The sequence below is a fragment of the Arachis stenosperma genome, chromosome 6, assembly GCF_014773155.1.
Source record: "Arachis stenosperma cultivar V10309 chromosome 6, arast.V10309.gnm1.PFL2, whole genome shotgun sequence".
Lineage (NCBI taxonomy): Eukaryota > Viridiplantae > Streptophyta > Magnoliopsida > Fabales > Fabaceae > Arachis > Arachis stenosperma.
The window spans coordinates 114057872-114069232 of NC_080382.1; positions in this window are offsets into that span (position 1 = coordinate 114057872).

An 11361-nucleotide genomic window follows, 5' to 3' on the forward strand; every position below is an offset into this window, starting at 1 on the left:
CTGTTCAAGCTAGATTTTGATAAGCTAGACCTAGAGAAAATGGACTTGAAATATACCTAGATACTCTCTTCGGTCTGGGAGATACTCCTATCCAACCTCTGGAGTTTATCTCTCTCTACAACACTTTTGGTAAGGGCCTAAAAGCAAGAACCTTAAGCATAAATTACATTGTGGTGGACTTGGTATTTTCCTACAATGTCTTTATAGTTTGGACAATATTAAACCGACTCTCGACAGAAGTTTTAACTCCCTACCTCTGCATAAAATTTTTTACACCCGAAGGAGTAGTAACTATAAGGGAAGATCAAAAATTGGCAAGGAGGTGTTATAACGAAAGCCTGAACCAACGAGAATGTGCCAAAGAGAAAGAAGTCAATACCATAAAAGCTTGGAGGTGCCTGAGTTCAGGAGGAATTGAGACCCTGGTGCACGAAATTGTGATCAATACTTTTCAATACACAAACAATCCCCGGTAATGGCTCCAAAGACTTGGTGCTCAATACCATGGCATAAACACAACTTCGCACAACTAACCAGCAAGTGCACTGGGTCATCCAAGTAATACCTTACGTGAGTAAGGGTCGATCCCACGGAGATTGTTGCTATGAAGCAAGCTATGGTCACCTTGTAAGTCTCAGTCAGGCAGACTCAAATGGGTATAGATGATGAATAAAGCATAAAGATAAAGATAGAGATACTTATGTATATCATTGGTGAGAGCTTCAGATAAGCGTATGAAGATGCCTTCCCTTCCGTCTCTCTGCTTTCCTACAGTCTTCATCCAATCCTTCTTACTCCTTTCCATGGCAAGCTCGTGTAGGGTTTCACCGTTGTCAGTGGCTACCTCCCATCCTCTCAGTGAAAACGATTGCATATGCTCTGTCACAGCATAGCGGAATTCAGCTGTCGGTTCTCGGTCAGGCCGGAATAAAATCCATCGATTCTTTTGCGTCTGTCACTAACGCCCCGCCTGCTAGGAGTTTGAAGCACGTCACAGTCATTCAATCATTGAATCCTACTCAGAATACCACAGACAAGGTTAGACCTTCCGGATTCTCTTGAATGCCGCCATCAGTTCTCGCCTATACCACGAAGATTCCGGTTAAAGAATCCAAGAGATATTCACTAGAGCTTTGATCGCTTGTAGAACAAGAGTGGTTGTCAGTCACTTTGTTCATGAGTGAGAATGATGATGAGTGTCAATCATCACCTTCATCAAGTTGAAGAACAAGTGATATCTTGGACAAAGAACAAGCGGAATTGAATAGAGGAACAATAGTAATTGCATTAATACTCGAGGTACAGCAGAGCTCCACACCTTAATCTATGGTGTGTAGAAACTCCACCATTGAAAATACATAAGAACAAGGTCTAGGCATGGCCGAATGGCCAGCCTCCCAGTGATCTAAGGTAGCATAAAACTCAAAGATAGCTACCAAGATCTCAAATACAATAGTAAAAGGTCCTACTTATAGAAAACTAGTAGCCTAAGGTGTACAAAGATGAGTAAATGACATAAAAATCCACTTTCGGGCCCACTTGGTGTGTGCTTGGGCTGAGCAAATGAAGCATTTTCGTGTAGAGACTCCTCTTGGAGTTAAACGCCAGCTTTTATGCCAGTTTGGGCGTTTAACTCCCATTTAGGTGCCAGTTCCGGCGTTTAACGCTGGAATTTCTTGAGGTGACTTTGAACGCCGGTTTGGGCCATCAAATCTTGGGCAAAGTATGGACTATCATATATTTCTGGAAAGCCCAGGATGTCTACTTTCCAACGCCGTTGAGAGCGCGCTAATTGGGCTTCTGTAGCTCCAGAAAATCTATTTCGAGTGCAGGGAGGTCAGAATCCAACAGCATCTGCAGTCCTTTTCAGTCTCTGGATCAGATTTTTGCTCAGATCCCTCAATTTCAGCCAGAAAATACCTGAAATCACAGAAAAACACACAAACTCATAGTAAAGTCCAGAAAAGTGAATTTTAATTAAAAACTAATAAAAATATACTAAAAACTAACTAGATCACACTAAAAACATACTAAAAACAATGCCAGAAAGCGTACAAATTATCCGCTCATCACAACACCAAACTTAAATTGTTGCTTGTCCTCAAGCAACTGAAGATCAAATAGGATAAAAAGAAGAGAATATGCAATGAACTCCAAAAACATCTATGAAGATCAGTATTAATTAGATGAGCGGGGCTTTTAGCTTTTTGTCTCTGAATAGTTTTGGCATCTCACTTTATCCTTTGGAACTCAGAATGATTGGCTTCTTTAGGAACTCAGAATCCGGATAGTGTTATTGATTCTCCTAGTTAAGTATGATGCTTCTTGAACACAGCTACTTATTGAGTCTTGGCTGTGGCCCAAAGCACTCTGTCTTCCAGTATTACCACCGGATACATACATGCCACAGACACATAATTGGGTGAACCTTTTCAGATTGTGACTCAGCTTTGCTAAAGTCCCAATTAGAGGTGTCCAGGGTTCTTAAGCACACTCTTATTGCTTTGGATCACAACTTTATTTCTTTCTTTTTCTTTCTTTTCTTTTCTCTTTTTTTTTCGGTTTTTTTTTTTTCGCCTCTTTTTTTTTTTGTATTCACTGCTTTTTCTTGCTTCAAGAATCATTTTTTTATGATTTTTCAGATCCTCAGTAACATGTCTCCTTTTTCATCATTCTTTCAAGAGCCAACATTCATGAACCACAAATTCAAAAGACATATGCACTGTTCAAGCATACATTCAGAAAACAAAAGTGTTGCCACCACATCAAAATAATTAAACTGTTATAAAATTCAGAATTCATGCAATTCTTTTTCTTTTTCAATTAAGAACAATCTCTAAGAAAGGTGATGGATTCATAGGACATTCATAACTTTAAGGCATAGACACTAAGACACTAATGATCACAAGACACAAACATAGATAACATAAGCATGAAAATTTCGAAAAACAAGAAAATAAGGAACAAGGAGATTAAAGAACGGGTCCACCTTAGTGATGGCGGCTTGTTCTTCCTCTTGAAGGTCTTATGGAGTGCTTGAGCTCCTCAATGTCTCTTCCTTGTCTTTGTTGCTCCTCTCTCATGATTCTTTGATCTTCTCTAATTTCATGGAGGAGGATGGAATGTTCTTGGTGCTCCACCCTTAGTTGTCCCATGTTGGAACTCAATGCTCCTAGGGAGGTGTTTAGTTGCTCCCAATAGTCTTGTGGAGGAAAGTGCATCCCTTGAGGTATCTCAGGGATCTCATGATGAGAGGGGTCTCTTGTTTGCTCCATCCTTTTCTTAGTGATGGGCTTATCCTCATCAATGGGGGTGTCTCCTTCTATGTCAACTCCAACTGAATAACAGAGGTGACAAATGAGGTGAGGAAAGGCTAGTCTTGCCAAGGTGGAAGACTTGTCCGCCACTTTATAGAGTTCTTGGGCTATAACCTCATGAACTTCCACTTCTTCTCCAATCATGATGCTATGAATCATGATGGCCCGGTCTAGAGTAACTTCGGACCGGTTGCTAGTGGGAATGATTGAGCGTTGAATAAACTCCAACCATCCTCTAGCCATGGGCTTGAGGTCATGCCTTCTCAATTGAACCGGCTTGCCTCTTGAATCTCTCTTCCATTGTGCGCCCTCTTCACATATGACTGTGAGGACTTGGTCCAACCTTTGATCAAAGTTGACCCTTCTAGTGTAAGGATGTTCATCTCCTTGCATCATGGGCAAGTTGAATGCTAACCTTACATTTTCCAGACTAAAATCCAAGTATTTCCCCCGAACCATAGTAAGATAATTCTTTGGATCTGGGTTCACACTTTGATCATGGTTCTTGGTGATCCATGCATTGGCATAGAACTCTTGAACCATCAAGATTCCGACTTGTTGAATGGGGTTGGTAAGCACTTCCCAACCTCTTCTTCGGATCTCATGGCGGATCTCCGGATATTCACCCTTTTTGAGTGAAAAGGGGACCTCGGAGATCACCTTCTTCAAGGCCACAACTTCATAGAAGTGGTCTTGATGCACCCTTGAGATGAATCTATCCATCTCCCATGACTCGGAAGTGGAAGCTTTTGCCTTTCCTTTCCTCTTTCTAGAGGTTTCTCCGGCCTTGGATGCCATAAATGGTTATGGAAAAACAAAAAGCAATGCTTTTACCACACCAAACTTAAAAGGTTTGCTCGTCCTCGAGCAAAAGAAGAAAGAAGAGAGTAGAAGAAGAAGAAATGAGGGAGAAGGAGATGGCTTATGTATTCGGCCAAGGAGGGGGAAAGTGGTGTTTAGGTTGTGTGAAAATGAAGGTGTGAAGAAGGGTATTTATAGGAGAGAGGGGAGATGGGGTTCGGCCATTATGGGTGGGTTTTAGGAGGGAAAGTGGTTTGAATTTGAAGGGTGAGGTTGGTGGGGTTTTATGAAGGATGGATGTGAGTGGTGAAGAGAAAGATGGGATTTGATAGGTGAGGGGTTTTTGGGGAAGAGGTATTGAGGTGATTGGTGAATGGGGGAAGAAGAGAGAGAGTGGTGGTGGGTTGGCGGGGATCCTGTGGGGTCCACAGATCCTGTGGTGTCAAGGAAAAGTCATCCCTGCACCAAATGTTGCTCAAAATCACGTTTTAAGCCATTTCTGGCGTTAAACGCCGGGCTGGTGCCCATTCCTGGCGTTTAACGCCAGGTTCTTGCCCTTTTCTGGCGTTTAACGCCAGTCTGGTGCCCCTTTCTGGCGTTAAACGCCCAGAATGGTGCCAGATTGGGCGTTAAACGCCCAACTGTTAGGTTTACTGGCGTTTGAACGCCAGCAACATCTTCCTCCAGGGTGTGCTGTTTTTCTTCCTGTTTTTCATTTTGTTTTTGCTTTTTCAATGGATTTTGTGACTTCTTATGATCATCAACCTACAAAAAACATAAAATAACAAAAGAAACTATATAAAATATAATCATTGGGTTGCCTCCCAACAAGCGCTTCTTTAATGTCAGTAGCTTGACAGAGGGCTCTCATGGAGCCTCACAGATACTGATGAGCGGATATTTTATACGCTTTTTGGGGGTAATTTCTTGTAGATTTTAGTATATTTTAATTAGTTTTTAATAGAATTTTATTAGTTTTTAAGCAAAAATCATATTTCTGGACTTTACTATGAGTGTGTGTATTTTTCTGTGATTTCAGGTATTTTCTGGCTGAAATTGAGGGAGCTGAGCAAAAATCTGACTTAGGCTGAAAAAGGACTGCTGATGCTGTTGGATCCTGACCTCCCTGTACTCGAAATGGATTTTCTGGAGCTACAGGAGTCCAATTGGCGCGCTCTCAACGGCGTTGGAAAGTAGACATCCAGGGCTTTCCAGCAATATATAATAGTCCATACTTTGCGCGAGGATAGATGACGTAACTTGGCGTTAAACGCCAAGTTCATGCTGCTGTCTGGAGTTAAACGCCAGAAAAACGTCATGATCCGGAGTTGAACGCCCAAAACACGTCATAATCTGAAGTTTGACGCCAAGAAAGGCCTTTACACGTGGAAAGCTTTAGTCTCAGCCCCAGCACACACCAAGTGGGCCCAGAAGTGGATTTCTGCACCAATTATCCTAGTTTATTCATTTTCTGTAAACCTAGGTCGCTAGTTTACTATTTAAACAACTTTTACAGACTTATCTTGTACCTCATGACATTTTCAGATCTGAATTACATACTTTGTGACAGCATGAGTCTCTAAACTCCATTGTTGGGGGTGAGGAGCTCTGCAGCGTCTCGATGATTTAATACAATTCCTTTGTTTTCCATTCAAACACGCTTGTTCTTATCTAAGATGTTTATTCGCGCTTAACTGTGAAGAAGGTGATGATCCGTGACACTCACCACCTTCTTCAACCCATGAACGTGTGCCTGACAACCACCTCCGTTCTACATCAGATTGAATGAATATCTCTTAGATTCCCCAACAGAATCTTCGTGGTATAAGCCGGATAGATGGCGGCATTCATGAGAATCCGGAAAGTCTAAACCTTGTCTGTGGTATTCCGAGTAGGATTCCGGGATTGAATGACTGTGACGTGCTTCAAACTTTAACCTGCTGGGCGTTAGTGATAGACGCAAAAGAGGGATTCTATTCCAGTAGGAGCGGGAACCAACCGGTGATTAGCCGTACTGTGACAGAGTGCGTGAGCATAGTTTTCACTGCAAGGATGGGAAGTAGCCATTGACAACGGTGACACCCTACATAGAGCTTGCCATGGATGGACCTTGCGTGTGAGAAGAGGATTCCAAGGAAGAGTAGAAGTTCAGAGGACAAAGCATCTCCAAAATTCCAACATATTTCTCATTACTGCCTAACAAGTAACGCTGTTCTCCTCTTTTATTTAATCCAGCAATTTCACTTTTAATCCAAATAATCCTATTGACATCCTGACTAAGATTAATAAAATAAATATTGATTGCTTCAAACCAATAATCTCTGTGGATTCGACCCTTACTCACGTAAGGTATTACTTGGACGACCAAGTACACTTGCTGGTTAGTTGAACGGAGTTGTGTTCACTCGTGCCAATTTCTAAAATCCAATTACAAGGAAAAAGGATCACAATTTCGTCCACCAAGTTTTTGGCGCCGTTGCCGGGGATTATTGAGTTTGGACAATTAAAGGCTTATTTTATTTCTTAGATTAGGAATAATTTATTTTTATTTTTATTTTTATCCTTATTTTTATTATAGAGTCATTAAATCAATATTGATAGGATAGTGTCTTGTTATAAGTTTGGTGTCAATTGCATATCTCATATTTATCTTTAAAAATTTTCGACTTGTGTTCTTTGTTCTTCATTGATCTTCAAGTTGTTCTTGTTTTGTGTCTTTTCTTGTTTTTCTTGTGCTTTTTCAAAACATTAGTTTTCAAAAATAATTTTTCTTGATTTAATCTTGTGCCAAACTTTAAGTTTGGTGTTTTCTTGTTAATCTTTCTTTAATTTTCGAAAACTTGTCTTGAATTTCTAAAAATTTTTAAGTTTGGTGTTCTTTCTTTTGTCCTTGGTGTTCTTGTGAATCTTCAAGGTGTTCTTGAATTTTTCTTGTGTCTTGATCTTAAAATTTTTAAGTTTGGTGTTCCTTGGTGTTTTCCCTCCAAAAATTTTCGAAAATAAGGAGCACTAGATCTAAAAAATTTTAAGTCTTGTGTCTTTTGTGTGTTTTTCTCTTTCATCATAAAATTCAAAATTCAAAAATTTTATATTTTCTAACTAATTTTGAACCACTTTTTCGAAATTTTTAATATAAATTTCAATTTTTAATTTCAAATTTTTCGAAAAAAAAAAACTTTTTTTCACAAAATATTTTCAAAATATATTTTTATATATATTCCATTTTCATTTATTCCATTACTATAAATTCTCAACTTGTATTCAATCATGGAAGCAAGTAGGAATGCACAGTCCAAGAGGACTCTGGGGTCATATGCCAACCCCACTACTGCTTCATATGGGAGTAGTATCTGTATACCTTCCATTGGAGTTAGTAGCTTTGAGCTGAATCCTCAGCTCATTATCATGGTGCAGCAAAACTGCCAGTATTCTGGTCTTCCACATGAAGAACCTACAGAGTTTCTGGCACAATTTCTGCAAATTGCTGATACAGTACATGATAAGGAAGTAGATCAGGATATCTACAGGCTATTACTGTTTTCATTTGCTGTAAAAGATCAAGCTAAGAGGTGGTTAAATAACCAGCCTAAAAACAGCATAAAAACATGGAAACAGCTGTCAGAAAAATTCCTGAATCACTATTTCCCTCCCAAACGGATGACACAGCTAAGGCTAAACATCCAAGGCTTCAAACAAGGAGATCATGAATCCCTTTATGATGCTTGGGAGAGATACAGAGAGATGCTAAGAAAATGCCCCTCTGAAATGTTTTCAGAATGGGTGCAATTAGACATCTTCTACTATGGGCTTACAAAAAAAGCTCAGATTTCTCTAGACCACTCAGCTGGTGGATCTATACACATGAGAAAAACAATTGAAGAAGCTCAAGAGCTTATTGATACAGTTGCCAGAAATCAGCATCTGTACCTAAGCAGTGAATCCTCTATGAAAGAAGAAGCTAAAACAGTAACTGCAGAACTCAGTCCAGTGGATCAGGCTAATGAATTCAATCAGCAATTGGATTTTCTAACTCAGCAACTAGCCGAATTCAAGGAAATATTACAGGAAACAAGAATGGCTAACAGGAACATGGAAGTGCAATTAAAGCAGACAGAAAAGCAACTGTCAAAACAAATAACAGAAGAATGCCAAGCAGTTCAATTAAGAAGTGGGAAAACATTAAATACCTCACTTCAAAGCAGCAAGAAGACAGGAAATGAACAAATAGCTACTCAAAATCCCTCTGAGGACAGGCAGAGCCCAGAAAGGGATAAAGCTGGCGCTGAACGCCCAAACCATGCTCATTCCTGGCGTTCAACGCCAGAAACAAGCATGGATCTGGCGTTGAACGCCCAAAAGGAACATGGTTCTGGCGTTCAAACGCCAATAACAAGCAAGGAGGTGGCGTTTAACGCCACCCCAGCTTCCACCCCTGGTATTCAAACGCCAGTGGGTGATCAGTCACATACAAGTGCTGATAACAATCCTTCTAAAAAGGCTTCCCAACCCACTTCTGTAGGTAATAAACCTGCAGCAACTAAGGTTGAGGAATACAAAGTCAAGATGCCTTATCCTCAAAAACTCCACCAAGCGGAACAGGATAAGCAATTTGCTCGCTTTGCAGACTATCTCAGGACTCTTGAAATAAAGATTCCGTTTGCAGAAGCACTTGAGCAAATACCCTCTTATGCTAAGTTCATGAAAGAAATTTTAAGTCATAAGAAGGATTGGAGGGAAACTGAAAAAGTCTACCTCACTGAAGAATGCAGTGCAGTCATTCTGAAAAGCTTACCTGAGAAGCTTAAAGATCCTAGGAGCTTTATGATACCATGCACATTAGAGGGTAATTGTACCAAGCAAGCTTTATGTGATCTTGGGGCAAGTATCAACTTAATACCTGCATCTACTATCAGAAAGCTTGGTTTAACTGAAGAAATTAAACCAACCAGGATATGTCTTCAACTTGCTGATGGCTCCATTAAGTACCCATCAGGCGTGATTGAGGACATGATTGTCAAGGTTGGGCCATTCGCCTTCCCTACTGACTTTGTGGTGCTGGAAATGGAGGAGCACAAGAGTGCAACTCTCATTCTAGGAAGACCTTTCCTAGCAACTGGCCGAACCCTCATTGATGTCCAAAAAGGGGAAGTGACCTTGAGAGTCAATGAGGAGGAGTTCAAGTTGAATGTTGTCAAAGCAATGCAACATCCAGACACCCAAAATGACTGCATGAGTGTTGATATTATTGATTCTCTGGTAAGAGAGGTCAATATGGCTGAGAGTTTGGAATCAGAGCTAGAGGACATCTTTAAAGATGTTCAGCCTGATTTGGAGGAGTCAAAGAAGATGATAGAACCTCTGAAAATCCCTCAAGAAGAGGAGAAACCTCCAAAACCCGAACTCAAACCATTACCACCATCCCTGAAATATGCATTTCTGGGAGAAGGTGATACCTTTCCTGTAATTATAAGCGCTACCTTAGAGCCACAGGAAGAGGAAGCACTAATTCAAGTGCTAAGGACACACAAGACAGCTCTTGGGTGGTCCATCAGTGATCTTAAGGGCATTAGCCCAGCCAGATGCATGCATAAGATCCTATTGGAAGGTGACGCCAAGCCTGTGGTCCAACCACAGAGGCGGCTGAACCCAGCCATGAAGGAAGTGGTGCAGAAGGAGGTCACTAAATTACTAGAGGCTGGGATTATTTATCCTATTTCTGACAGCCCTTGGGTGAGCCCTGTCCAAGTTGTCCCAAAGAAAGGAGGCATGACAGTGGTTCATAATGAAAAAAAATGAACTGGTTCCTACAAGAACAGTTACAGGGTGGCGTATGTGCATTGATTACAGAAGGCTCAATACAGCCACCAGAAAGGATCATTTTCCTTTACCATTCATAGACCAGATGCTAGAAAGACTAGCAGGTCATGAATACTACTGCTTCCTGGATGGATATTCAGGTTATAATCAAATTGCAGTAGATCCCCAGGATCAGGAGAAAACGGCGTTCACATGCCCATCTGGAGTATTTGCATATAGAAGGATGCCATTTGGCCTGTGCAATGCACCTGCAACTTTTCAAAGGTGCATGCTCTCAATTTTCTCTGATATGGTGGAAAAATTCCTGGAAGTCTTCATGGATGACTTTTCAGTATTTGGAGACTCATTCAGTTCCTGCCTTAAACATTTAACACTTGTTCTGAAAAGATGCCAAGAGACTAATCTGGTTTTAAACTGGGAAAAATGTCACTTTATGGTGACTGAAGGAATTGTCCTTGGGCACAAAATTTCGAACAAGGGAATAGAGGTGGACCAAGCTAAGGTAGAAGTAATTGAAAAATTACCACCACCTGCTAATGTTAAGGCAATCAGAAGCTTTCTGGGGCATGCAGGATTCTATAGGAGGTTTATAAAGGATTTTTCAAAAATCGCCAAACCTCTGAGCAACCTGCTAGCTGCTGACACGCCATTTATCTTTGATAAAGAGTGTCTGCAGGCATTCGAGACTCTGAAAGCTAAATTGGTTACAGCACCAATAATCTCTGCACCAGACTGGACATTACCATTTGAACTGATGTGTGATGCCAGTGACCATGCCATTGGTGCAGTATTGGGACAAAGGCATGACAAGCTTCTGCACGTCATTTACTATGCCAGCCGTGTTCTAAATGATGCACAGAAGAATTACACAACCACAGAAAAAGAGCTACTTGCAGTGGTTTACGCCATTGACAAATTCAGATCCTATTTAGTAGGATCAAAAGTGATTGTGTACACTGATCATGCTGCTCTTAAATATCTACTCACAAAGCAGGATTCAAAACCCAGACTCATCAGATGGGTGTTGCTTCTGCAAGAGTTTGATATAGAAATAAGAGACAGAAAAGGGACAGAGAATCAAGTGGCAGATCACCTATCCCGAATAGAACCAGTGGAAGGGGCGTCCCTCCCTCTCACTGAGATCTCTGAAACCTTTCCGGATGAGCAACTGTTTGCCATCCAGGAAGTGCCATGGTTTGCAGATATTGCAAACTACAAGGCAGTGAGATTCATACCTAAAGAGTACAGTAGGGTGCAATCAAAGAAATTAATCACAGATGCAAAGTACTATCTTTGGGATGAACCATATCTCTTCAAGAGATGTGCAGACGGAGTAATCCGTAGATGTGTGCCTAAAGAGGAAGCACAGAAGATCCTTTGGCATTGCCATGGATCACAGTATGGAGGACATTTTGGAAGTGAGCGA